This window comes from Antechinus flavipes, chromosome 1, assembly GCF_016432865.1.
Source record: "Antechinus flavipes isolate AdamAnt ecotype Samford, QLD, Australia chromosome 1, AdamAnt_v2, whole genome shotgun sequence".
Taxonomy (NCBI): domain Eukaryota; kingdom Metazoa; phylum Chordata; class Mammalia; order Dasyuromorphia; family Dasyuridae; genus Antechinus; species Antechinus flavipes.
The window spans coordinates 149,209,992-149,225,255 of NC_067398.1; the positions used below are offsets into that span (position 1 = coordinate 149,209,992).

Consider the following 15,264-nt stretch of genomic DNA (forward strand, 5'->3'; position numbering starts at 1 on the left):
ATAGCATACAAACTTAATTATAATTATTGGGTGCTCTCTTGATATTTTCTCACTATCTTAATCTTTAATTCCCTCTTATTCATAGTTTATCTATTCTTTACAATATGAAAATCATCTATAGTCAGAATATTAGACTTGGAAAGATTTCAAAAAATCATTTTATTTTAAAAATTATACTATAGTATGGAAATGCTTATTTTATTCCATAAATTAAAAATATTTTTGAAAGTCATTTAATTTTATAACATCTCTCAAAATGGCTATCCTTCAATGACAAAGACTTTACTGCCACCCAAGAAAATCCATTTCACTTTTGGATCACATTTATTGTTAAAAACAAAAAACAAAAAAACATTACTTCTTATGTTGAGCTAAAATTTGCCTCTACGATTTTTTCTCATCCATCCTACTTTGGGCCTTTGGGGATGAACAGAATAAGTCTAATTTTTCTTTCACATAATAGCCCTTCAAATATTTGAGGCTTCTTTTCAGACCAAATATCCCTTTTTGCTTCATCTGAGTCCCTGTAGAGCTTGGTTTCCATGCTTTCCATTATTCTGATCATTTTCCTTTTGACATATTTCAATTTGCAGTGTTTTCCCTAAAACGCCTAGAACTGAAGGAAAGAAACAAGTATTTATTAAGTTCCTAGCATGGATCAGGCCCTATGTAATAGGGATACAAATATAAGCAAAAATAATCACAATTCCTGTTCTCAGGGAGCTTAGATTCAGATGGGGAAAGACAACACACAATAGGGAGCTGAAAAACTGGGAGAAGGAATAGTGTCTATCAGTTTAAGTTATGTATTATCTTGATCTTGTTTTATTATGGGAGCATGCAAGAGAATGGTTTTGATGTTCTGGAGCTAGAATAGGGTCAGGAGATGAATGAAATGTGCCCTTTAACAAAATTAAAACCCCAGGAAGAACTTGACAAATGGAGAGGTAAATAGGCTTTATAGAGTCTACTGAACGTAATAATTCAGATGACATCTGACTAGGGAAGGGCACAGTAGAATCATTGCTTCTCATTCTGGACATTGTGCCTATATTTTTTTTAATACCTTTTAAAATTATTAAGCCACTCTTACTGAATTTCAGGAAGTCATTAGTTTCTTTAGCTATTATGACCCACTATGTTTTGTACTTACAGTGCACTAAAAACCCTATCTCCTTTTCTGAAAAAACTGTTGCCTTTATAATACCAACATCCCCACCCTATATGTGTGCAAATGGATACATGACCCTAAGTGTAAAAGTCCACATTTATTTGTATTAAATTTCTCCTTTAAAAACAAATTATAGCTATCTTTTATTTTTACATCACCTTCATTTATGAAGACATACCTTCCAATTCCCTACCCTGAAAGCTTTCCCTTAAAGCAAAGAATAAAAAGGAAATGAAAAAATATTCTTTAGAATCAACCAACATTTTAACCAAAGCTGATAGTATTAGCAATACTCTACATTCATACTTGGCAGCTAGGTGGTGCAGTGCATAGAGCACTGGGAGTAGGGATTGGGAGAGTGGAATCAGAAAGACCTGAGCTCCCATTCACTTACCATAATGTTTCTATCTGATCACAAATACTAGCTACATAACCATAGGTAAGTCACTTAACCCTATGTGCCTCAATCCCCTCATCTGTAAAATGAGTTGCAGAAGAAAACAGCAAAATACCCCAGTATCTTTTATTATAACTAAGGGAAGAAGATACATTTCTTACTCATCTCTGGAACTAAGTTGGCTATTATAATTAGCATTCAATGTTGTTGTCATTTTTCCTTTCTGTTGCATTTCTTTGTATGCAGTGGTATATTGAATCCAGCTCATAAAATGATTACTAGATTTTCATTGTTAATATTTATACTTGAGAAATTGATAAATGCTACATATTCAGAATTGGACTTAATAGTTTATGGATTAATAGACTTATGAAAGTGATAAAGTGTTATAATGCATATTAAGCTGTCTTGTATTTTTTTCTTCTGGAAATCTATTTGTTAAATATTAACAGCATACTTTTGATTGTAAGATATACATTCCATCATTATAGGTCTACACCACTTACAAGGTATTTTACATTAGGTAGGTCACTTGATTTCTCTGCATACTTAGTTTTCTCATCTATAAAACAAGAAGGTTGGATTAGATAATATCTATAGCTTCATCAAATTCTCAAAAACTATGGTCTCTTTTTTTTTTTCTTCATTAGAATCATGTTTGTTTATCATCAGTCTCCTAAGTGTCCCATCCTTTTGGGGCTTTCTTTTTATAACTTTATACCATGTGATGCTAATTACTCTTTAGGTGAGCACTTTGAAATCTATTTTTCTTATACTGAGGACATGTTTCAGACCATATCCAGATGTCTCCTTGTCTAATGGTCTCATTATTTCTACTTCAGAAATAGAGTTCAGATTATTAGTTCATTTATCACTTTCTCCACCTTTTGGAAAGTGAAATTATCAGTAAGACAAGGCAAGATTTGTGTCAGATGCTCTACTTTTGGCAAAGAAAGATCTACAACAGATGTTTGAATAGTTGAAATACCCTTTTACAACTAGATAACTCCAAGCCAGCCTTGTAATTTGTTTCCTGGTGTCATTATCTGCAATCAGCTATCTAAGTAATTGTCCCAAAGTTCTATTTCATTTTGGTTCTGAGGACCTAGCTACAGAATTGTATGACTTGGTGATTCATGTCTTCTTACTTTGTCACCACATTATTACTTATATTATTAGGCAGCCATAATGCCTCTATAGATAACTATTATCTTTTTTTTTTGGTTTGTTTTAGAGGTATTTTGGATTAAAGGACTGCAGAGCCAGTGCTCAATCTACTCTACCATTTAGCTTCTCTGTCCTTCCATTTTGAAAAACTATTTATAAATTCATAAGTAAATATTTATTAATATATGCTACATATCACATTGTTCTAGACAGTATGTATAATACAAATTTGCACATGACACAATCTTTATCTTCAAAGAGTAAACTACCAACTAGATTTTGACCCTATTGTTCAATGTTAGCTAAATGTAAGAGTGACATAAAGACAGAATTAGTGCATATATTGCCTCCTCCCATTAAAATATAAGTTGCCTGAGGGAAGGAACTGTTTGTTTCCTTTTGCTTTGTATCCCTAGCACTGAGCATAGTTCATGGTACATATAGTAAATGCTTATTAAACATTTGTTTTTTGTTGAATAGTGTCATTGGAAAAGTACATATTATTGGGGCAAGATGTTTCCTTGGGAAGTTTCAATTGAATCAATGATTGGAGACTGATATGTCTGTAGGCAAATATCAATCAATAAGCATTCACTAAACACGTGGTTAGAAAGAAATAGAAACCTAAAGTTGTGTCTTTTGAGAGCACAAGGGCAAAAGCACAATTTCAGATTCAGAATGCTTTGCAAATCAAAAGCATGGTCAAAACCTCTGAGGTAATATATTAAATAGATAAAGAAATCACACCCAAAAAACAAACAAAAGTTTCAGCAGATGATATTTTCTCCCACAAAACAATCTCTTCTAAAAAGAAAGGCAACCTCCCAAACTTGATTATTGTTTTTGAAATTCTTCTTTGTTATAAAAAATTCAAAAAAACTTTAGGGAAAGTAGGGTTTATGCGCAGAGAGAAACCGATTTCAGGACCTTGGATATTTCCTTCCTCAATCAACTTTAGGAGTAAGATTTTTCCTGCCTACTAAGGTTTCTTTTGATGATGATTTTTATTTAGTTCATCATGTGTGTGTTTATGTATGTATGCACACACATGCATATATGTGCATATATGTATACATACATCTATATTCATTCTTCTTGATGTATATAATGTAAGACTTTTAATGATGGCTTTGAGAGTGAGTCTTTGTGTTATGATCTTAGGATTTAGAACTGCTTCAGGAAAGCCCCTCCCCCCCCAAAGAGCCATTGCTGAGCAATTGATTGTTCTTTCAATCTTGTCTCTAAGTAATTTTCTTCCATTTTTACTTTTGTTAGAAAGGCACAGGTTATAATAATTGTATATCATTGTGTTTAGAAACTACCACTGTAAAAAAAAAAATCACATAGTTTGTTTAAAAGTGAGTAAGGTACTTATCAATAACTCTTTGTGAAGAAAAGGCACTGGATTTGGAGTCAGAGGACTTGGGTCCAAGTCCTACATTTTCTACTTGTATGAACTGTTGACTTAAATTACCTAATTTGTTAAATGGAAACTTGGACTAGCTGACCTTCAAGGCCTCTTTAACATCTATATTTTATGAATTATATAAAGATATACAGTTCCTTAGTAGTCACTCAAAAATTATTTGTTGAATGATTAATTCCATAACTGAATATATATAAAAGAAAAGCATATAAAACACAATTATCTTCATAAACATCTCTTCATTGTTTCATCAAGCTTTCAGTTGGTGCTGAATTTTAATGTCAGAGTATGTGAAAGAAAGAAAAGTTAGAAATAGAAATATTTTAAAATGATCTTACTAAAATAAACTTAGAATGAAATAACTGTTTGTATTAGAAAAGTTTTCAAATTCAAATTTAATTCCAGTAGACACTTATTAAGTGCCTGAAATTAATATGGCACTATGCTAGGCACTGGAGAAAATATGGAATTTAGAAAAGATGTTCTGTTTTCATTATGCCTACATTTTAAAAGAAAGACATACATAGATATGATCCATAAGTGCAACAGAAAGGAGCAAGCAAAGTCTTCTCTAGAGAGCAGTAATTTAACCCAATGCCAAAAAAGTTAAGTTGTTAGAGCCTTTAATATCAAGCATAAAAACTTTGCCCAGTAGGCAAAAGGGTTTCACTAAAGATTTTCAAAGAGACATTGATGTCACAAGATTGATTCATAATACAAATCTCTGGCAGTAGTATAAATGTCAGATTATAGGAAGGATATATAACAGTTAAAGAAGCCCATTAGAAAGCTAATGCAATATAGTCCAGATGATTGATAATGGTAGCAATAGGAATAGGAGGCACATGATTTAAGAGATTTTTCTGGAAATAAAATGAACTAAATTTGGAAGGTAAAGGAGAGGGAAGATATAGATAACTTCAAAGTTACAAACTTAAAAGACCATGTAAATGGTTGTGTCATTGAAATTGTAAAATGAAAAGTTTTTATAGAAAAACTTCAATTTGGTCTACATTATTCCTGAGGTACATCTGGGACATCCATGAAGAGATTACTGAGAGATTTGGAGAGGCAGGGTTAGAGCTTAGACGAGAGTCAAAGCTGGAGATTGACTGGGGAGTTAGTTACATAGGGGTAGCAGTTGAATATGTAGGAATGAATAAGATTACCAAAGGAGAAAATGCTTTGTTCTACATGTAAGAAGAATGATATAACTACACAGAGTAATAGGATTGTAATTTTAGTCAATGAGCCCCTTTTATGATAACAAATGGAATTCATTGCAGGTGGAGAGAGACAGGGAATTATATTAATAAGGCATGCAGAAGGAAAAATGCATTGCACCAAGAATCTAGAACTGGAAGAATCTCAAGAGATGGTGTAATCATCCTGCCTGTGACTAAATGTAACTAACTCCTCTCAAATTCGGTCAGAAAGCAATTTCCCCTTTTTTGTCAAAATAGCCAGAGAAAAAAGTTCATGTTAAATATCAGTATAAAGTTAGAGAACAAATTAGGAAAGCACAGCAAAATAAAAGTAAACTTGACTCAGACCATAGGTTGTTAACTGTTTTGGTCTCCTTTTACCTAATACCCTTTAAATATTTTCCTTTCTTTTGGATAGCTTCATCTATCATTTCCTCAATGCACTCCCAATTGTATCATGTCCAACATGTATTTGATCCAGTTTAGCTGTTTTTCCTTTCTGTTCTCTCTATAGTACCATTTTTGCCTACTCTTGAACAACTGCAATGTGTGAGTTCAAGTATAATGGTTTTACTCTCCTTGATAGAGAAAATAGTTTATTAAAATGTCTTTTACAAATTCTCTACTTTTCTTGTTTGTAGTTCTTCCATATTTCTCATTGAATGAGTTTTTTTTTTTTTGCTAAACTATATATTTTGTCATCATTTCTTTTTTATCTCTCATTTAATTTTTATTTTTTCTCAATTACATGTAAATAAAATTTTTAACATTTTGTTTATTTGAATTACAAATTCTATTCTCTCTTCCCCTCCCTTTTCTTTGTGAAGAATTGTCTTGGATCATTGTATTGCTGAGAATAGCTTTGATTATTTTTCTATAAACTGTTGTGCATATTCTTTGACCAATTATTAACTGGAAAATAACTCTTTATTTAAGATATGAGGCCTTTGTCAGAGACATTTATAAAAATAATTTTTTTCTACTTGTCTTTTTTTTTCTAATCTTGGCAATTTTGTTTGTGGAAGTAGTTTTGAACTTAATGTAATGAAAATTATTATCCATTTATCTATCTCCTGTTTGGCCATAAATTTTATTCTTATCTAAAAACATGATGTATAAAATATTACATATTCCCTTGACTTTCTTATAAAATTATCTTTTAGATATAAATCAGATACCTATTTTGACCTTATCTTGGTATGAGTGTAAGATGATGATCTATATCTAATCTCTACCAAACTATCTTCTAGTTTTCTTGGCAATTTTGCCAGTTAATGATTTCTTGTCTCCAAATCTTATATCTTAGATTGTCAAACACTAGATTACTATGGTCATATACTATTCTGTGTTGTGTATCTGATCTGTTCCACTCATCCACACTCTATTTTTTAGCCAGTATCAGATTGTTTTGATAATCACCTCTTTGTAATATAGTTTGAGATCTGATACTGCTAAGTCACTTTCCTTCACATTTCCCTTGTCCCCTCCTCCCTAATACTGATTTCCTTGATATTCTTGATCTTTTGTTCTTCCAGATAATTTTTGTTAAATTTTTTATAGCTCAATAGCTATAGTAGTTTGGTATGGCACTGAATAAGTAAATTAATTTGGGCAGAATTGTGACTTTCTAAATATTGGTTCAGCCTACTCATGAGCAATTACTAATCTCCCCAATTGTTTAGTTCTGACTTTGTGGAAAAGTGTTTTGCAACTGTGTTCATGTAGTGTATTTGTCTTGGCAGATAGATTCCCAAGTATTTTCTATTGTTGATAGTTATACTAAATGGAACTTCTCTTTTTAATATCTTCTTGTTAGACTTTATTAGTAACATATAGAAATGTTGTTGATTTATGTGGGTTTATTTTGTATCCTGCAACTACTAAAGTTTTTAATTATTTCAAGTAATTTTTAATTAATTATCTAAATATACCATTACATTACTTCCAAAATGATAGTTTTGTTTCCCTGCTGACTATTCTAATTCCGTCAATTTCTTATTCTTTTCTTATTAACATAATTCTATAACAATATTGAATAATAGTAGTGATAATGGGAAATTTTGCTTTACTACTGATCTTATTGGGAAGGCTTCTAGTTTATATCCATTACAGATAATGCTTCCTAATGGTTTTACATACTATTTATGTATTAAAAAAAGACTTTTCCATATTTATTAAGATAACCATGTAATTTTTGTTGTTTTTGTTATTGATAGGGTCATTATGTTGATAGTTTTTCTAATATTGAACCAGCCCTCCTTTCTATGTATGATCTATATGATATATTGCTGTAATCTCCTTGTTAATACTTTCAAATTTTTTGCATCAATATTCATTAGAGAAATTAGTCTGTAGCTTTCTTTGTTTTTGCTTTTCCTGATTTAGGTATCAGCACCATATTTGTGTCATAAAAGAAATTTGGTAGGAGTCTTTTGCCTATTTTTTTCCAAATAGTTTATATGGTATTGGGATTAATTGTCTTTAAATGTTTGGTATAATGGTTGTGAATTCACTGTCCTGAGAAGTTTGCTTACTCATGGATTATTTGTCCAATTTTTTTCCCCAAAAGATTTTATAAATATTCTATTTTCTCTTGTTTAATCTGTACAATTTATATTTTTGTAAATATTGATCCACTTTACTTAGATTGTTATATTTATTGCTGTATAGTTGGACAAAATACATGCTAATAGTTGCTTTAATTTCCTCCTTTTTTTGTGGTGAATCCGCCCTTTTCATTTTTGATATGGGTACTTTTATTTTTCATTATTAAAAAAAAAAACCTAATTAATCAGTACTTTTCTATTTTATTGATTTTTCCCACAAAACCAGAAGCTAGGGTTATTTATTGATTTAATATTTTTTTATTTCAATTTTATTCTTTCCTTTGATTTTTAGGATTTTTATTAGAGTGTTTAATTGGGGATTTTTTCCCTAGTGTTTCTTTTTGAGCTCTTCCGTGGTCTGAGACCAATTCCTATTTCTCCTGGAGGCTTTGGATGTAAGAGCTTTAACTTTGTTCTCTTTTTTGAGTGTGTGTTTTGATCTTTTGTCTATCATCTTCATTCTTACAAATGAAGAGGCTGAAGCACCATGAAGATAAATAACTTGCAAAATATTACATAAGTGGAAAAAGTAGGATTTGAACTCATTCTGATTTCAAATTTAGTACTCTTACTTTAAGACACTGCCTATGGTGCATGTCTCAGGAACTAAAATATTTACATATAAATTCTAATTTAATACCAAGGTATATTCATCCCATTTTTCTAATAAGAACAAAAAATTTTCCAATATGCCCAAATTTCTTGATAGCCATTCCTCATTATGTATGATAGTAAAATGAATGAAACTAACCATCTTTCACAGTTATCCAGGCTGAATGAACAAAAAGCTATTTGTCAGGCAAATAGATATATTCTGCCTTGTCAAATAAAATTCTACTTTGGGATTTACTTTTCTCTATCTCTCCTCCATTCTCCAGTGCATTGCCTGAAAGGCAGCTTGATGGAGATGAGCCTCTCCAAACAGAGTTTGACTAGTCCGGAAATGACATATTCTATTCCAAGGTCTGAATTCAATACCTTTCCAGTTTGGTAAAATTTGCTGCAGTGTATAATTCTGTAACAGAAAATCCAGGATGACTCAGTTCTATGATAATGAGGTATGACAGGATTTTAGGGGCAAACAAGATGTTAAAGGCATAAGATGACAGTAATTTATTAGCATCATTGGAAAAGTTTAGAAGAAAAGTAGTGGGTGGACTAGAATTCTTCCTTCTAGTATAAAGCCTTGGAAACTTTTTCACATTAGTAAAGAGACAACTATCAAGCATGTTTGTTAAAATGAATAGTTTCAGACCCAACTTCTAATAAGTGAATATTTACATTGTAAGAACTCTACTTCTAATCCAGCTTTTTTGCACAGTAAACAGAGCCTTCAGGAATGAGTTCAAATTTGGTCCTAGGAACTTATTAGCTATAGGATTCTGGACAAATCTCTTAACTTGTGCCTCATTTTCCACATCCACAAAAGGAGGATAATAAAGTACTTACCTCTAACAGCTGTGCAGATCAAATGAAACAATAATTATGAAGTGATTAGCTTCATTAGCTAATTATATTGATCATATATAATTATAATAATTAATTGTTAACTAATAATTAACTCATAGAAAACCATATATAAATGTTAGCTATTATAATTATCATTATTCTGCTAACATTGGCTTGTAGTCTCAGATTGTTTATATGTAATGATTGAAAGACACATATAGAAAGAAAAGAATACAAAAAATGAGTCAAGGTATTGGTTCTGACCTTAACTGTTTTACTGACTAAATCATTTTATCTTTCTAGGTCTCAGTTTTATCTACAAAATGAAGCAATTGGACCATAAGATGTTCATGATCAGTAAATTCTAAGAATTATGGAGCATAGTGCAACCAATGCATTTCTTTTGCTGGCCCTCATAAATCACACTCATGTTGACTATTATTCTGATCAAGATGAATAGACTGGTTACACCATATAACTTCCCATCCCCCCAGTGGAGACATAGCCTTACAAAAAGTGTTGGATATCAATAAGGCCTTGGAATTGTGAATTGAAAGATAGATTGGCATAGTAGAAAGTGTACATTACTTAAAATAAAGTCTAGGTTTGTGCTAGCTGTGTAACTTTAAGTAAACCACTTAAAATCTCCCTAAATCTGTTATTTCATCTGTAAAATGAGGATAATAGTACTTGTGCTGTTTACTGAACAGGTTTGTTTTGCAAATTAAAGTGCCATAGAAATATGATTTATTAATACTTTCTGATCTAGAATGATTCTGTCATAGAATCATAGAAACAAAGTATGAAAGAAAATGAATTTTGTGTTGCTGTTGTGTTGGGAAAGGAGAGAGAGAATGAAGGAACAAGCATTTATTGGGTATTTATTATGTGCCAAGAATTTTGCTAAGTGTTTTACAAACATCTCATTTGATCTTCCTGGGAGGTAAATACTATTATTATCCCCCATTTTATAATTAAGAAAACTGAGGCAGACAGTGGTTAACTGATTTGTTCAGAGTCATACAGATAGTGTGAACCGGCAGTTGAACTCTAAAGCTTCCCAATTCCATGCCCAGCATTCTGTTCCCTGTGCCACTCTTTTCACTTTCATCAGATTTTTTTTTATTTTACTCTCAGAATCAATTATATCACATTCACAGCATAGGAAATGATTTTTAGTATCATGCTTTTGCTTTATAAAATGTTGCTCCTTAAGGAAAAATTATTCTACCATTTAAATTTAGCAAAAATTCAAAAACTTAACTTTATATAATAATTTCCTATGGTTATTTAATTGTATTTTGTATATTTTACAGGTAACTCAAGTAGAAAAGCCAAAGCTACTAATTCGAGTGCAGTTTCAAATTCAACAAATGAAACATCATGTGATGCAGATGAGATCATTCAAGAAAAGATGGATATGACAAATCAACATTACTCATTTGCTAAAAATACTGCATTTTAGATATTTGGTGAGAGGATAAGATGGAAAACAGCATATATTTTAGATGCAATTTCAGAAGTAATTTTTCAGCAAAACAACAGTGACATAAAATTACCCCTCTCCCTCTCTGTCTCTTATACCCTTACCCCCTGTACCCCTTCACAAATCCTTCCATGATAATTTAGTTGTTCCTTGAGTAACTAAAATTCTCATGACTCAAATGTCTTGCTCAAAGATGTGGTTACTGTTAACAGGGAATCAGGTTAATGAAATACTTTGGTAGAAATAGTTAAATTGCCACATATGAAGAAGACATGAGGTTTTCACCATGTTATAAGTGTTTGAAAATTCAGTTGAATAATCTTGGAGCCTCTTTTAATAAGAAATGGTATTTTGTTTATAATTACACATGGGGTGAGATAACAAACAAACTTTATTTCCTGGGTCCAGTCTCTTGAAGATTCTCAGAGCAACCTTTATTTATTAAACTTTTTTCTTAATTTCCCCATTATAATAAAGAAGGTCCATATACTAATGCCAGTTCATGTGCAGTTCTATTTCCTTGATTTGATTACAAGGGCCTCTGTGGTAAGTAACAGGAGTTTTATTTTATTCAGTGTAGAGAGGACTAGTTTTGGAGTCAGAGGAGCTGGATTCCCCATCTTTGGTGCTTATGGTCTATGTGGCTTTGGCCAAATCATTTATAGCCCATTTCCACCTCAATTTCCTCACCTATAAAATTAAGAGTGTTAGGTTAATCAGCTTTTGATTAACATAAAGTCATTATTTTTCCTTAACTGTGTGATTTCAAAAATTTGTGTTTGAATTGTGATCTCAGTATGTTCAGCTATAAACTTCTAATGGAAATAAATGGAGTAAAAGGATTCAATTTATAGCAAATTTTACTTGAGCATGTTTATTTTCTTAAGTAGGATAGACATTTATTTTTGACCCTTTTGCCACGACTCAGTTTACAAAAGAAAAGATTCATTACCCCACATAGGCAAAACCCAGAGAGGTGGGCATCATTTATTAGATTTTGCCAAACTTTCTAGTAAAAAAATCTGAGCAAATCTTATAGGCCATCAATGCAATACAACTCATGAGTTAAGGTTATTGTCAAATAAATGCATTGAATTACATGTCAAGTTCAAAGAAATAGTTCAAATTTGTTTGTTTAAAATTCCTTTTCAATTGCTTTTTAATACTGCATCAAAGTCTGAAAGTTGAAAATTTTTCACTAAAAGAATGACATTTTGTGTGAATGTATAGTGCTTGTTATTCATTTTTGTGAAATGTGAAAATTTATGGCAGTTATGTTGTGGATTTATTGTGAATTGATTTTTAAGCTTTTAGGTTAACAATACAAAAAATTGGTTATCTTAACAGTTACATTCAGATATTACTTCTGATGAATATTTGGGTTGAGGAAAAGGTTAGTGTGGTTTTATATTGTTAACATATTGTAACATAATTATGTACCATAATAATATATTGTTATTATATAGATTATTGAAACAAAGTTTAAAAATCTAAAGATCTAGAATCTTGAACAATAAATGTCATTTTGAATGCTGATGTGGAAAAGATTCCATGTCAAATAAAGCAGAATTGTGTAATTCCAATTTTTCACATAGCTTTGATAAATACTCAATATTTTGTTGCTTTAATCTGCTTAAGTCATTATATGGTTTTTAATTTTTTACTACTTTATTTAGTGATAAAAGTCTTAGAAAGAAGAAAAAAGATAAAAATGAGAAAACAAGTAAGCAAATAACATTTGATATGATATACATCCTATATGTTATTTGCTTAGAGTAATTTTTCCTTCTAAATTGGAATCAAATTTGTTGTGATTGAAGAAAAATTCCTAGATATATATCTTTATTTTTTTATTAAATAATGTAATTTTTTTTACAATGACTTATGAGCTGTATTTGTTGTATTAATTAACATGTACTTGTTTTTTCATTTCGTTCTTGAGCTATTAGATTCACAAAAAGATCTGAGATCATGAAATTTCTATGTGATGGGACCTTAAAAGTTCATCTTGATGTGTTCCCCCCCCCTTTTAAAAGATCTATGTCTCCCTTTTTAATCTAGATAAAGGTGAATTTGTCTGTATGCTTATGTATTTGTGCACATTTGTAAAGGGGCTACAGTTGAGCACTAAAATATCAACTTATTGGATAAAATGCTATTTTGGCAAGTCATTTATATAAACCAGAATTTTCTTTGTTATTAATAAATGGAAGTAGCTTTTGTGAAATAGCATAACATTTTAATTTATATTCTCTTAAATGAATTAATGTGTAAGAGATAGAAAAGACTTTAAACGCCAACCACCTAAAACTTTACTGATAAGAAAACTGAGGACAAGTGAGATAATATAAGAACCTAGGTCTCTTGGAACTCATTCCAATGCATTTTCTGCTACACCATACTGCAGAAGAATATTTGTTCATTTTCTATTATAATAAACTGGTAAAAGTAGAAATAAAAATGACAATTTTTATTGCTGTTGAATGGGTATTCAATTCCTAAAGTAAGTTATGGGCTCATTATAGAAGAAAATTAATCAGAATTTATACCTGAAACCAGGCAAAGAGACTGCATATGGATATAACAAATAAAATTTATGAAGCTCAAGATTTAGGAATTAATCATGTCAATAATTGAGTAATTTCTCCTTCACTCTAAGATCATTCATATAAATGGCAACCATTCCAGAAATTCAATGTGATGAGTCCATACTTTTATATAAAGCAGTTTGTATGCAATTCACAATTTTAGAAATTTCAAAAAATAATAGAAGAAAAAAGTCATGTCTAAGAGCTGGATACACATTTCTTTCTTCTTTAACTCCCAGAATCTACCCTCTTCCACCTGTGTAGTTAACTATATTTTGCACCCAATTGTTGGTATAGTCTTCCCTCCTTTGACAAGTTTAGATTAATGTGACTTTCATGTGTCACTCACTCCTACTTTTTCTTCCTTGAATAAACCTTCTATCTTCTACTTGCACACACTGATTACATGAGATAGTTTCTCTCCACAATTCACTTTCCACTTTCTCTTAGTGTATTCCTTTTCCTCTCCCCTCCCTTTCTTCTTTTATAAACATCAAAAATAAAACTGCTTCCAAGGTCTTTGTCTTATTTAATTCCTTCTGTGAACCCTGATATCAGGTTTATATCATTTCTTCTTATTAGAATTTAAACATGTTCTTCTTGTTAAGTCTCCCATGATTGCTTATTTGTATTTATTTTGCTTCTTGACTCCTATGTTTGTATTTCAAAAATTTCACAGAATCTCTAGTATTCTCACTGGAAATAGCTGGGACTGTTCTATTTCACCAAAGGTCCATTCCTGACCCTCTCCATTCCTTTATGTGATTATAGTTAGTTTTTCTGGGTAAATTATTCTTGATTCTAATGCTATATAATTTGTCTTTTGAAATACCATATCTCCAACTCTCTGCTCCTTTACATAATGAAAATTGTTTGTCAACTAAATTATGGTGCCTTGAATATTTGCATTCTGGTGCTTGTCATTTTAGGGTTTCTTATAAGAGATGATTCTAGAATTCTTTTTTGCCCTCTGTTTCTAAAAGATCTATTTTTTTGTCTCATGATTTCTTGAAATACTTCCATGACTTTGAGACAGTCTAAATACTTCTTAAATGATCTCTCTCTGATGTTTTTTCAGGTCCTTGTTTTTGAAACAAGATATATTTTTTCCCTAATCTTTTGACTTTGTGTTAATATCTGTTGCTTTATGAAGTCATTAATTTCTATTTAGTGCATTTTTATTTTTAAAGATTATTTTGCTCGGGTAAGACTTTTCCAATTTTTAAGGTGTTAATTCTCTTTCCAAATTATTCATTTAAAGGTCTTCTTTCCCAGTTCTTTCATCTAGCATATTTACTTATTTATAAAAAATCATTTAAAATCCTTTAATTGATGCAATATTTCTTTTGGGAATCCTAATTGTTCTAATTGCACAAACTTGCTTGTGCTTCTTTTGGAGTCATTCTCTTTTTTGCCATTGTTTACTCATTGTTCTAGTCTTCCTGAAATTTATTTTGTATTAGGGTTAAGCTCCATAATCTTTTGGAGGGAATGTTTGGAAGTTATTTGGTTTTGTATTCTCTTAAGTCTTGTTGTTGCTTTTATTAGGCAATGAATGTTGCTTTCTTCAAGAGGCTCATGGACAACTCAGGCTGAGATCTGTCAGTTTTTCATTTCCAAAATGATAGTAACCTGACTGCTGCTTACCTGATTGAGCTTAACAAGGGTCTGCCTGAGATTTAGGTCTGGGTAACACAACAGTGGGTTTGCCCTTAATTAGAGCTTCAGCAGGCTACTATTAAATATAATCACCATCAGCTAGTTCAGTT

The 15,264-nt window shown here is 31.0% G+C and overlaps 1 protein-coding gene across 1 annotated transcript in view; it reads right to left on the reverse strand.

Annotated features, from left to right (window-relative positions):
- SREK1IP1 (SREK1 interacting protein 1) overlaps positions 1–15,264 on the reverse strand; it is an 88,723-nt gene that overhangs the window by 11,839 nt on the left and 61,620 nt on the right. The window lies entirely within an intron of this gene.